General features: G+C 37.4%; 1 protein-coding gene across 3 annotated transcripts in view; it reads right to left on the bottom strand.

Moving 5' to 3' along the window:
- Nucleotides 1-11,263, bottom strand: part of cntn5 (contactin 5) — a 113,741-nt gene extending 102,478 nt beyond the window's left edge. For 2 of the 3 annotated variants that reach the window (XM_084950056.1, XM_084950057.1), the window contains exon 1: nucleotides 10,720-11,263. The gene's annotated coding sequence lies outside the window, so the exon portion shown is untranslated. The remainder of the gene's footprint in view (nucleotides 1-10,719) is intronic. The other variant, XM_084950054.1, reaches the window with a different exon arrangement.
- Nucleotides 11,264-14,778: the final 3,515 nt, after the last annotated feature.

The following is a 14,778-nucleotide window of genomic DNA, read 5'->3' as shown; positions in this document are numbered from 1 at the left end:
TCATTCATTCCCAGTGCAGTTCTCAGTGCAGTCCCATGGTAATATTTATGGCAATGATATATACACCTAATTAAGCCTCAATTTATTTGAATCTGATCTCAACAGTCCAGATCCTAAAGTGATAAAGTGCTTTCATTTTTACTATGGAGAACACAGTGATGCTATATACTAGTTCATATAAGCAACTAAATTTCTATTTGGCATAATTTCTTTAAAGCGGGATCACTAATCGCAATGAACAAATTACAGATAATAGTTCATACAAATTTGATTATGTTGCACCAGTGAAACAGTGGTTCAAAAATAGGTTTGTATTGTAGGAAAACCCGAGGCTGATGTTGTAAGATGACCATGAACAATAATCAACATGATTAAAGCATTACAGCCTTTGTCTTGGCTACTTTGACAACAAAAGGCTTTTCACAAGTATATGGAACAGCCAGTAAATCTAAATAAGAAATAGACAGACACACACACACACACACACACTACTTCCAGATAATAAATTATCAAATCAAAATTTATTTATTTATATAGCACATATTAAAACAACAATGTTAACCATAGTGCTTCACAGTCAGTAAAAGCATGAGACAATTAAGACAAACAATAAAACAGGACAACAAACAACAGGTAACAACACAACAAGCTAGAACAGCCAACTAGTTAGAATCAAAAGCCAAAGTAAAAAGATACGTTTTAAGACGTGATTTAAAAGACTGGATAGACTCGGCAGTACGAGTATGAACAGGGAGGTTATTCCAGAGTCTAGGTGCCACGGTTGCAAAGGCCCAGTCACCTCTCGACTTGTGCTAGGAGCATGTGATTGCACGATCTAAGTGCTCTGTTGGGATTGTATAAGTGGAGTAGTTCAGAAAGATAGCTGGGCGCTAAATTATTCAGAATTTTAAAAGAGAACAAAAGAATTTTAAAATCTATGCGATATTTAACAGGGAGCCAATGTAATTTGGCTAAAATTGGAGTTATGTGTTCATATATAAGCAATGAATTTAACCACTTGGAATTTTTTTCCTTGATTCTCCTTATGGACAACAGTATTGGACCACACGTCTTAATATCAGAATTCAGTTTTTTTCAACCACATTGCTAAAGATGTATAAAATCAAGCATCTAACCACACAGTCTCGTTTTCCAAACACTTGTGAAAGTCTGAGTCTGCTGACTCAATAACTGCCTCCTCTGGCATTAACACCAGCAGAAATACTGCACTGGGAGCTTCATATCTTCATAGCATACCTCTGTCACCGCCGCTAACTTTTCTGAGACATGTTATTGAATTCAATTCAATTCAATTCAATTCAATATGAGCTCATATTTTTGTGAAATAGTACAATGTCTGAGTTTAAACATTCAATATGTTTTTAGTTGGGACAAGGCCACATTTACCACTGTGTAGCATTACCTCTTCTTTTACCAACGGTTGGTAAACATCTGGGAACTGAGGAAACCGGCTGTTGGACTTCCGGAAGAGAAATGTTATCCCATTTTTGTCTGATATAGGATCGATTCTAGCTGATCAACAGTCCTGAATTAAATGTGTTCAGTTGGTGAAAGATCTGGACTACAGACAGGCCAGTTTAGCACCCAGACTTTTCTATTACAAAGCCATGCTGTTTAAAAAGCACTGTCTTATTGAAATATGCCAGGGTTTCCCTGAAACAGATCAAGATGGGAGTATATGTTGCTCTAAATCACATATATATCTTTCACCACTGTGCAAGCACAGATATGCAGTTTTTACAAAACCATGCTGATAATTAGTGGGATGGTTCCTCTCCTCCTTAGTCCAGAGTATGTAGTGTTAATGTTTTCCAAACCAAAAAGGAAAAAAATTCAATTTGTCTGTCCAAAGAACAGTTTTCCACTTTGTCTCAATCCAGTTAATGAGCTTTGACCTGGGGAAGACAGCTTTAAGATTCTCTTTTTATGTCCAGTCGTGTTACTCACCGGTTGTCAATTAACTTAGTAAATAGCAAAAATGCAGTAACAGCTTCTTATATTAACCATTTACTTCTCCAGCCTTCTGCTGTCCTGGTCCCAACTTATTAAAGACATGTTAAATTCAAAATGAGGCAATGCTTTTAATAAACTGGTATTTTGGTGGGCTTCATTTTTCAGTCCTAATTATTGCGTCCTATTTTGTATTTGAATACCATTACAAACCAAGTTCATTATGAAAAAAACTGCACAAATTTCCCAAATTTTAGAATCCAAACTCATCGTGTAACGCATATGAACATCAAATGATTGCATTTTTGCAGAAGAATTCATATTAAAAAATGCACAGTGGAAAAAAATCAAGTCAACAAGATTCAGTTCTCAGGAGAAGGCAGCAACAGGCAGAATTGCATGGCTTGATCATGTAGTTGAAGCTGTATCGTGGACGCTTTCATACATTTTTCAGAATGTCAGTGGGGAAGTTTGAGCTCTTCTTGGGACAGCTGGGACCACATGTGATTTGCAGAGAAATAATTTTAGAGAGTCGATTGACACAGAGCTGCATCCAGCTGTGTTTCTGAGGTAAAACAGTAGAAAGATGATTGCCAAATGCAGTTGTCAGATCTCTTTATTCGGATCTGAAAAATTGAATATGGTTTGAAAAAACAAATGCTGCATATTTGTCCAGCCAAATTATGCCGCCGCTATGAACAGCTGCATTAGGCATAGATGAGTCTGATTTCCACTGATTTTACATGTCTGTTGTGTAAAGGGCTTTACCTGATTGTAAACCAGTTGTGAACTATTGTATAGGAGAATTCAGCTTAGTATGGTTTATCTACTATGTGATTGATCTTAAAGCCAGTATAAATAAAGAAAACCTGTTCATTTAGATGTAACCTCCTGGGCACTTTACATTCATTGCATTACATTACAACTTTTACAATTAAAAGTTCACTATACCTTTTAGCTGTTGCAGAACTTGGCTTAAATATACATTTTACTTGTCATTTACAGGATCTTATTTCAGAGGTATCATTGTGTAACATTTAAGTTGCTTTAAGTCCTCTTGGTTACTTACCAAGTGGAAAAGTGAAACAAACGTAAGTCTCGCAATCCCTGAGAAATATATCCAGCTCCAAGTGTAGTTAAAACACTGTTCTGTTGCACTCGCAATAGAAAAAAAAAACTTTAGTCAGCTCATTCACAACCAAGAGAGTCTGCAGAAGGTATCTCACACAAATTTTCCATGTATGGACTTTTGCAGACCTGTCCAGGGTGCACGGTGCCTGTCGCCCTATTGCACTTACTTTTTGCAGTCTGTTTTTAACTTTTGTCAAACACAGAGAACACCTGTCTGCTGACAAAGGTATCTTGGGCTCACAATGTTTTAAGGCTAAGGCTTGTGGTCTTAAAATATACATGAATGGTGAATATTCTGACTGCTGCATTACTCTGCTCACATATACTATATTTTAATATAGTACATATTCTCTTTAAATGGTCATTGTTAACATATATTTATGTTTCCTTTTATCAGGTAATAGAAAAAAATGAAATAGTACAAGAAACATGATCCACTGAGACTATAGTAATAAGCAGCAGACACATCCAAATCAAATTCAAGCTGCTGTTTTGAAGTGTTAAATCCAGATTTTATTACTACAACATCTTCTGATCACTCAGACAGACAGTAGATTCACATACATACAAAAAAGAAATTAAATGAGGAAAAAGAAAAAAATAACAATTTTATATGCACTCTTTTTCTTTTAGCACAATGCAAAAAATTCTGAGTTTTTCAGTGATTCTAGTTGCTTTTCTCTCCTCTGCTCTGATTTCACCACCCCAGTTGTTTTCAGTGTGTGCTCCACTCCATGTTGAAAGTTCACCCTTTCCTCACCCACACAGAGTGAGAAAAAGGAGATACTACTAGAACTTAATGTTGCTCGAATTGAAGACTGTGTGTTCTCTAATTGTAAGAGCAATAAAAGATTTCCAACAAACGACAGTAAGCAATGACTCTTTCTCGGGCTTGTCTTTGAAATAAAGAAACAGGCTGAAAATTCCTTCACTACAATGGCTCTCTGCATGTTTTTAAATATGCTTAGGTAACGCAGAAAATTAGATTAGACACTCTGAGGCTTGATTACAAATTAATCTGTTTACCACAGAACAGTTTGTGGTAAGTAGAATAAGACTTGGAAAAAAAGAGAATGGCCCTTTAAACCATTTGAAACCATCCCATAAATGTTTTCCCTTTGAAGCTAAACTAATTCAATTACCTAGAAACTGTAGATCTAAGTGTGTGTGTTTCAGACCAGAGATTCTCTCCTGCACAGCAGATGTTCTACGTACTGTAGCTGATTAATTACAAGCCTTCAGTTGCCGAACAATTGGAGTTGCTTATGATGTGCTAGAATGAGAATTACAGTCAATAATTGTAGAGTTGTACAGCTTAGTGAATGTTCTGAACTTTTTCAAAAAAGGTTTGGCCAGTTTTATTTTCACAGGCTGCACTTTTGGCATTTTCATTTTTGTGTAGCCCTCCCTTTCTGTCACATCTCTCATCAATCTCCCATTATGTTAACTGCAGCATTCATTGTTCTAACAAACTGCTGGAAAATGAAACAATTCAGCAGCCTCTCACCCAGTGCTCAGAGGTTGCCTATCTTATTGTTTTATTAAGAGCATAAAAGCATTAGAATTTAAAGAGATATTAAGAATGGATAACGTTGACTTGAAAATTAAAATATAAACCATATAAATTAATTGCACATATTGAAGTAATGGTATGGCTACTGTGAAATGCAGGAAAGAAATGCAAAAAAGGAAAAAAATAAAATATTTAATCTCCCTTGTATTTTTTTCAGTATCATTATAATGCTTCTCACACCAAGCTGACAGCTGATATCAAGAAATGGTGTAAACCCAAACATCAGCATTCACAACACAATAGCAGCTTTGTATAGATGCTTCACAGAACAGCATCCTTTCTTTTATTTCCTGTAAAATGCATCAGTGGGTCTGTCTTATCCCAACACCTAATGAATCCTCACATCATCCTAATATCTGGAAGACATTTTACTCTTATTAAGTCTGACAAAAAAGCCTTTTTTTAACACCATGGATACTATATACTGAAGTGTGTTAAATTGAATTCCTTTATCACACAATCCCAAGATCATTGACTTTAACTAACGTGTTTATATAAGTTCAAAGTTAGGTACAGAAAATGAAAATCACCCAAGATCAGGTCTTGCCCATTCATATGAGTACCATTATATCATAGCCTAACAAAACAATACTTCAGAATTTATGCATTCATAAGGATAGAATAAATTCACTGTTGCTGTCACAGGAGACCGCATGGTGAGGTACTGCACAAGACAGCTAAGCACAACAGCCTTCTCAGTTGTTTTCCAACAGATTCCTCCATACACATTTCATCTCTTGGGAGAAAGAGGCATGAGAGTGGAATATATCAACTCAACATGCAAAATGCAAGAAAGGTGACCCTAAAACACTCTCTTCTTTTAATGGACAGCATTCCCTTGGAAAAATCCCTACTATTAGGTTGATCATGAAGGAGCAGACGCTACGAAGGACTTGACTTGAAATATGTCCAAGAACTACTGAGGTTACTGTTCTGGAAAGAATATGTCTGCACTCTGAAAGAGCTGACAGTAACCTGCAATTAGAATTAATGGTGTAAACATGCATATAAAAATACAGCACAAGTCAAACAAAACTGTTCTCAAGATGATTCCTCATTTCCAATCAAACTTTTACAAGAGAAAACACAGCACATAAAAATCGTTAATGCAATAACGAGCTAGAAAACAGCCGTTAAGCAACAGGGCCTAAAGACATTTTCACTAGGGTTAAAGATTAAAATGTGAAAGGTAATTCGACCTAATTATGTTCAAGACATGATTAAAACGTTCCGAGACTGTTGCAGTTTTCCAGTAACTGAGAGCGTCACGCACATTTAATAGGTGCAAGTGGTGTAGAATGGGGTGGCGCTGGATTACTTTTATGGGCGCGGCCTCAGGACTTGTGAAATGTTACATTAAAATCACTGGTTTCTCAGTGTTCCTTTGATTTCTATAAACACTGCTCATGCTCTCCGTGTCTTTGGAGGTAAGACTTATTAAGATACCACAGGAGTAGATATGGAGCTGTAAAGTCTGGTGTGAGCGCCAATGAATTTTAAGTGAGGCATAAAAAAATTGCCTCCTAGGAATCATTTGGCGTATCAATGCCCTGCTTGAGGTAATGAGAAACAAAAATTAAATATATAACAGTATAAAAAAGAATGCAAATGAAATTATGAATCTTAGGTAACAATAACTTATTATGCCTCAAATTCTATTGAAGATTATACACATAGCTTGAAAGCAACCCCTTTTTGTCTGTCGTTATAACACTTTTGAATGCATTCCCAATCTGACAAACACAAACTCGTTTACCAGTTACATATATTTTTTAAATGTTTTATTTATTTATATAATCACATTTTACTTTCTTTCATCTGAAAGTCAAAAGTGTCACTAAATTCAGCTAATCTTTCATTTTGTACTATCAGCATGATGCAGATATAGCCTTAGACCCTGTATTTGACTCCTATGAAACTGCATAGCCAGTTTTTACACCTTCATCTCACTAATCTGTCTAGAGCATGAGATTGTTAGACGTTTGGAAGATAAAAAATCAAAGAGTGTTGTGCTTCATCATGGCCCTGGTAGATAAGGCCCTTTACTGTCACATAAAATCAGGAGCTGCCTACTGAAAAACACTCCATCCTCGGGCTATTCCCCACCATCATCACTACTCTCTCCATACCATCTCTGCAAATACTTGGTGTTCGCTTCACTGACAAACTCCTTCCTTACACCTATTTCAGCACGCAAGTAACATGTTGAGTACAGGGTGCTACTGTGCAGATTTCATCAATGAAGTCAAAAGGTTTGCCTTGTTGCCCCGATAATCAACTAGATTTACCATTTCAACTAATGAGAGACCCATATTTTGATTACAAGTGTGTTCCTGTTTTCATTTCAACTACTACTTCATAAACGCATTGCTTTGTTTCAGTTAATAATCTTTAACACTTTAAAAGCACATATTTAAGCTGTGGCACAGAGGAAGCCTGCAGGTATCTTCAGATCACTTGCTCAAATTAAACACACTGAGGACAGCCCAAAGACAAATGATACCAGGGCAGCATAATTAACCAACCTGAGGCTGTGGGACATATTAGCAAACCAAAATAAGTTATTTTAGCCATTCTGAAAGCAGTAGAAATCAAGAAAGGAAAGCCCCAGGTTGATGCAGTCATGTCGCTTGTTTTAATTACACACTGCTAACTCACACAATTGTCATGGTGCGTGGTGTTTTTGTACAACCTCCTGGCTGCAGCGCACGAGTCAGATCAAAGCAGCGACGTACATACGAGATGAAGGTACGAGGCTGAAGGATGCAAAACTGCACTCAAATTAACAGTACTTATTTTGTTCACACACACGCTTTAGCATTGCAATGTCAGTGCGACTTAAGATTGTCTGTTTGACTCATTGGACATCAAATCCAAGTCATTCATAACAGTGACAAGTGGATGAGGGTGCTGAAAGTCAGTCTTTCTTACACAGATGCTTCTAAGCAATTATATAAATTAAGTTGTCAGATGGGTCATGAGGGATGTTTGTCTTCCAGGCTGTGCTAGACCAGCCTGCCTTACAAACAAAGTGCTAGATAGGAAGACAGCCAAAGAGGAGTTTGCCACTGTCAAGATTACCAACACTTAAAAGGAATTTCTTTAATCCAACAAATGCATGTCATCTCAAATCACTGCATGAAATATTCCCAGGGCCTACATTGTTAGTCACGATTATGTTTTGCGCACAAAATTAAGCCCTTGCATCCTCTGGACAGTGAAAAACATGTTGTTTACATATTTGAGGATGCTCAGCAATTTCATATCACTGCCTCACTGCGCTTTTGTCACCATAGAAGAAGCTTCAGAGTGCTCTATACAATAAAGCAGGATATAGTGTGATACCATATTATCCTTTGAATAGCTTTGCTCACAACACTCTACAGGGACATGTTGAGCGCCACTTGTGCTCCGCACGACATTTTTGTCCGTTTTCACTTTATTAGTTGCAGATTTGTCAGTGAAAATATGATTCCCTTGGGTGGTGAGACAGTTTCTATCCCTAGCCTCTCTCTTGTCACTGCTGATATGCATTTTTTTCCCCCAAGTGTCCCAAAGGCCTTCACCAGAGTTGTCGTTTTTAATTAGCCATACCCTAAATGCGTGTCTGTTGGCCCATGTCAATAGTCATTTAATTTAGGAGGATGGGGCAGCTGTAACATCAAGACATCTTTCATTTCAATCAAGGTTAGCCGATTTACTAATTTGCATTTCATCTCACACCTGCCCCCATGTGGATTTACAAACATTTTAAAGCATGCGCTGCAAGCAAATAACTGATTTACATATGATAAAGATAGGGGTAACCTCTAATTCATGCCAAGTGAAACAAGCACAGCTGTGCGTTCCCTCCACCTTTCCCCCTGATATGCAGGTGAATCTCCTTTTGATTACTGCATCTGGTGACTTGAACTATACATATCTTGGTGAGATGAGCCATTTTCAGATAATCTTAGGAAATTAAACCCAGCTGTACAATGAACTGATATGGCAATCATTTAAGCACATAGGGCTTATGAAATATAGATATATATCTATAATAATATTAAGGCAAATTATAGGACATTTGAAATCCCAAGCATGCCTCCAAGTTATACTTCCATCATTAAGTCTTAATGGATGCTCTATTACACTAACAGAAAACCATAGAGCTACACTGTGATGTGGGTTATATGATTGTAACACTGCTATACAGTTTTAGAGATATAATTCAAAGATATTTAGCTATTGGTGTTAAATTTGACCAATATTTAGGTGAGGTTTCTGTTTTTTACCCTTTTTTTCATGGTGAAATATGGAAAGCTTCCTTGAGTCATAAATGCTCCATGTTTGTTAAAGTGGAGCATTGTCCTCATGCTGAGAGTGAAATATACCAGTTGGAATCAGGGGAAAATAAAACAGAAAGCCACTGCTGTAAGAAAAAAAAGATACACATGGTTTTGCTGAATTTGCCTGAATTTTTTGACATTGTAGCAAAACTCCATATTGACTGCATCCATGTTGCAAGCAGTGTAGCTCTGCCACGGTGTATTGTATGTGACATAGGTCACAGAGTTTAGAACAATTCATGAGGCAAATCAGAGAGCGAAGGCTACTTTTCTTTCAGCATATCGCACTCTCACATACACAAACTATACTTACACCATTGTGTATGTAACACGCTGGGTGTCAATAAAGCAAATGCCATATATTTCACAATTTTACAATTTATGGAGTAAGAACAATTGTTTTTGTTTTTTTTACTGTTGGAAAATGTCTGTCTTTTTCTTGAGCTTCACAGATACATGCTTCATATGAACATCTACCACCTTCAAAGCAGATCTGAACATCTGCTACTATATGTCAGCTTCTGGGAACCACTGAAGGATGCAGACAAAACTAGTTTCTATATTTTTAGAAAAAAAAATGTTGCAGAGGCTCATCATTTAAAACTTTATGACTCTTAAATATTGTATTGACATACTTAGTGACTTTAAATTAGAAATTACCCTTAAATTATTACAATGCTGTTTCTTAGTGCCTCGGAGTGGCAAAAATGAAGAAAACCCCAAGCAGCAGGGGAGTTACTGACAGCAGAAAGACCTTGAAAGGGTGCATTTTTCTTTGACAGACTTAATTCCTTCTGCCACCGCTTGGCTAATTACTGTCATTGAGAAGAAAGTCATGCAAACTTCTAAGGGGAAAAAAAAGAAAAGAAAACATATCCTAATTGAGTAATTGCTTAATAATAGCCATTTCATTTCTGTGCATCATCCAAACACATCAATAAGACCAAACACAAGTCTGTGAGCCTAAAAGCCACAGTGGACAACCAACTGTCACCAGTGCACTTAGACCATAGTATTACACTTTGCATTCAACACAGCCAAGCTCCAAAATTAGAGTTTGGCAAATCTGCATATCTCTGACTGGATAATTCCTATGGGTCTACTTGTGTGGTAAGTGGTGTGTTAGAAGCCTCCTGTTCTATTCTAACCTAAAAATGCAATCCTCCCTCCAAAAATACAGATCTTCTCCTGCCCTCACAGTGCAGCTCTTTTTCTTACACAGAACATTTAATGGACCCATTTGAGATGCTAGAGCTCAAATCTACACATTGTTTTTTCTTTTTAAGACTGCTGAAGCGTTACTGTAGGGCACCGCTAATTTGACTTCAAAACTGAAGTCATTATTTCAGCTACCCCCAGGCGCGATGAGCAGCTGAAATGGTTCAATTTGACACTTTGTTGTGTGTTTTGTGCATCTTGAAACAGCTCCATCACCCACATGCTTAATTTTGACTCTGTTCACTCTTTTGGAAAAGGTAGAAGTTATTGAAGCAGCGTGGTTGGAAGTAAGCAAGAAAAAAAAACTATTCAGCTCCTTACAGGTTTTCATTTATTTATTTTTTTTATTTTTATTTTTTTCATGGATATCTCCAGGCTGTCATCTCCAGAACTTGTCTCTCTTTAGACAACCCGCGTTCGCTCTTACAGATCCAGCTCTACAATCGATGGGAAAAATAAAAGAAATGCGAGTAAAGTGAAATACTTTAAAATACTCACGGAAATACAAAAAAGTCGTCCTCGGTCTCCGGGTGATAGCTGCTGTGGTAGCTGACCCAAACAACGGAATGGCAGCGGTTATATCCAGTGAAGTCCGGGTCCTCCTCTCTGCCGCTCTATGTGGTTAGTCAGCGCAAACAGCACATCCTTAAGCACAAACAGCAGGAAACAGGTACACTTCTTTCGGTCTCGAGCTCTTTACCCCCTAGAAGCGTGAAAGCTCGTCCTCGACTTCGGGGAGCTTACTGGAGGTGCCGTGCGTCGTGCTGGACGTAGCTTTGGTTTAGTCTCTTCTCTGTCAGCCTCCACCGCTGCAGCCGGCTGAGGCTCTGTCTGCAGCGCAGCATCCCATCTCCCTGATGCTGAGGAAAAAAAGGTGGCCCTTAGTTAGTTATAAGGAGTGGCATTGCATCAGTGCATCGGTTTCTGCCACTGTACAAAGATCTTGGTCGGAATATGCTTTTCTATCTGCTGGTCGCTTTGATGCTGAAGTTGATTAAGTGGGGGTGGAAAAAATCTGCTTTGTAAATGGCTGAATATACCCCCTCTTTTCAAGAGTGCGCATATAATGCTGACTTGGGTTTCCCCCCCTTTTTGTTCATTAATACATACACGTCTACAGCCCCATTAACACATGTGTGAGGCACTGATAATTTATTAAAACTAATTTTTATATACATTTCCAGTCGAGTCTTGCTGCTGAATTTTCTCCACATTTTTAGCCTATTGTGAAATATGACAAAAATGTTTTTTATCGTTATTTTTAACATTCACCTTGTTAAGGTAATAACCAATAAACAGCTACTGTATGTAGCAAATGGCTAACTTTGGCTTAGCATGTTTCACCAATTTCGCAGATTAAAGTTTTAAATACAAAATTAGCTTGAAGCTTGTTTTTCCATCTTCATCAAACACCTGGTGTTCCGCTGTATTCATTTAAACAGGGAAATTTGTTACCTGTTAACTTTAGGGTCTGAAAAGTAAAACTAATGCACAGCCTCTTAAAGCTGCATTTTTTGTAATGACCAGTAGGTGGAGATTCTTCTATAAAGAAGACTTTGTAGATGTTGATAGAAAATGCTCTTTTGATCTGTGAAGTTAGTAAATTCATGATGAGTTTATGAAGTCAGTCACATTTTTTCAAGTCTTATTTTATACTCCACGATTTACATTTGTGAATTCAGGTCATATTTAGAGCCCAAACTGACGATAAAGCAGGTTCAAGGATATGTAGTGTTGCCTGGTTTTTTCCCTCAGATCCACACCCTTTGATGCCAGATTTTAAAACCATATCAATAGTAAAACTAATACTGAATCTGAAAACAAAAATGAAAACCAATTGTTTAACAAACCTAGAAAAGAGCTAAAGGTGATGTTTGACTCCTTGTCAAGGGACTGTTTGACAGGACAAGTGTTTATTGATGATCATGATTGACTTCAGATCCATGCAGACTTCCCGGATCAATAGGCTTTACTACCTCACTGAACTTCAAAGTAAGATCAGGAGAATCCTTTGGTGGAAAAGAGTGTTTGTTTGAGTTAAGTCAGGATAAAAAGGTGGGACGTGTCCTCTATTTAAAATTAAACATGGGTCCTCAGTTCATTTCTGTGCAACTGCTTCTTTTATGCTCTTTTCACAACCTAAAATTATACTTTTTGAAGACTTTATTATATCGTTAATAAATGAACTTTATTTCTATATATTTATTATTTGTTATAATGTTTGTTTTTCTGCATTTAAAACAAAAAAAAAAATTGTGTGTCATGTGACAGCATCCCCACCCTCTCAACAGAACATTAATGGTTCTAGACTAGAGAGTATAGATTAGTTCCTTCTGTTTCATATATCAGTTACTTAGCTCATATTGCCACCCTCTGCTGTGCGTGTTTGACTGACAATATGGAGCTAACAGCCTATCTCTATCCCCCATCATTAATTAAACAGTACCCATGAGTGAATGCTCTTCCTATTGCACAATTGATCCATTCTGCTGCTTGTAGCTCTTATCAGCTTTTAGATCACATCTTTTGAGAAGAAGTAGTTTAAGGGTCCTTTTTACAGCTTTACTTGTTGGCACTTACATCGTTTAGAGAGCTTTCCTGATAGTGTACATTATGCATTGTCAGAAGATAAGCCCATTATATTTTGTGTGTACTACCTTACACATCATCATTTTAGAGCGCTACCTCCGGTCACCGGATTATTTTCGATGAGAGGATATGAAATATCAATCAGTTAGTATTGTTCAGTGTTGTATGAACAATATGCTATTATGGTTGTATTGGAGGCCCCTTGATCCAAAGTTTGATAGTAACACAAAAGGAATTAACTTTTTAAAGAGCAATGCCTCACTTTTGAATCTTACCCAAAAAACACAGAATAAAGAACCTGTAACTGACGATAACAAAACCACACATTAACGGTTTACATAATCATATCATAGAATTGTTTGGAATATAAAGTAGACCATAATGACTGGCTTGGTCACACTATACACATCAAGGATTTGAAATAAAAATCTGCCATATTTCCAGTGAGCACATGTCAGCTTCTATTTTGTTGTAGTGTAACCTATTACCCTACTGCTTTCTACCACCACGAGTTAAATTTATGCCTTGTTTGTCAATAAGGAGGCATGTATATGTTGCAACTTTACAGCTATGGAACAAACACGCAACATTAGAATGTTTGATTATATAGGAGGAAGGAGACATTCAGCCAGTCTTTACAAACCTCAGCTACTGATAATCTGTGTTTGGTCCCCCATTAGCACCAGTCTAATAGAGCTGTTCTTTTCTTGAGTAGACATTTAGGTGGTAACCAACTAATTTTCATATGAACTGTAATTACAGCTTTGGGGGACAACATGACTGTTGGAAAGGCAACATGCTGTTGGCACTAAGAAGACAGCCATGCCATGTAATTAGAGAGGTGGTGTTTTGCAGCAAGAAAAGGATTAAAAATTAGAACCTGACACACATGTCCCATGATTTGCATGGCAGGTTCGAAAACTTTCTTAACTGTTAAGCCAAACTAATACCGGTGGGTTAAATCTGTGAGTATAGCGCCACATTGCCTTCTTCTTCCAAATACAATAATTAACTTTGATGTGGACTTGCTGGAAGCATGTTAAGCTGTGAATGATGGATTTAAATTGTTTTGGGCAGATTCCTGAGGGGTTTCACTCACTCTCATTTATGATTAAGACACATGCCGGAGTACTATAGCTGTAAAATCAACAGCATGGCTGGAACACGTCTCTGATCAGTCATTTTACTTGGCAGGACCTGTTCTTTACATAATCTTCCTTCCTTCAAGTCTGTCTCTTTCTGTCAGTGCTGGAGTGAACACTTTCGCACTTCTAACATTGCGAGAATGTGACATCTGTAGTTTGTAGGGTGGTATGTGCTGTTGCAGCCGACTGAATCCCAATTTCCCAAGAAAAGGCTAAGGAGATGGCTATCCTCAGCATTTGGACTAGCACAGCAGTATCCACGAACAAAACGTCTTAATTTGTCTTCATTACACACTCTGAGAGCTGTGTTGTGCTACACTGCTCTCTGCTTCACCGTTGCTTTAGTCTGCAGCAGCAACTTTTGCTTTTAATATAGAAGAGAGCACATATTTTTGGTGCAGAAAAGAGGCAATGTCTGACATATTTCTGTTGGGTCAATATTTGACAGTACTTCCAATTTAGCAAAAATGCTGGAGTGAGCATTTCTCTTAAATAGTTTATACTGTATTTGTGTACGTATGTTCATCTCTCTGTCTGTGTTTTATTTGCTAAGTGTAAGTCGTGCATCTGTCTGTTCACACGTGCCAGCCATAGAAACTGCAGAAAAAAACTAAAGGTATACTAGTACAGATGGTGAGTTACATTAACATGCCTAGCAAATTTAAGCAATTTATATTTATTGCTCAGCAGATGCTGACTGGATAGAGGTGGTAAATTATTATTTGGTTGGTAGACTGATTCTTTTCATTACTGGTAGCACCAACATCTGCTGAGTAGAGTCTTTATGCATGCAAGTGGCTGGAAAAAGTCACAGCGAGAGGCT

Source organism: Perissodus microlepis, chromosome 14, assembly GCF_051167445.1.
Source record: "Perissodus microlepis isolate ML-2025 ecotype Zambia chromosome 14, ASM5116744v1, whole genome shotgun sequence".
In the NCBI taxonomy this organism is placed as follows: Eukaryota; Metazoa; Chordata; class Actinopteri; order Cichliformes; family Cichlidae; genus Perissodus; species Perissodus microlepis.
Note: the sequence above shows the minus strand (reverse complement) of the source record. Positions and strands in the feature narration are given on the sequence as shown.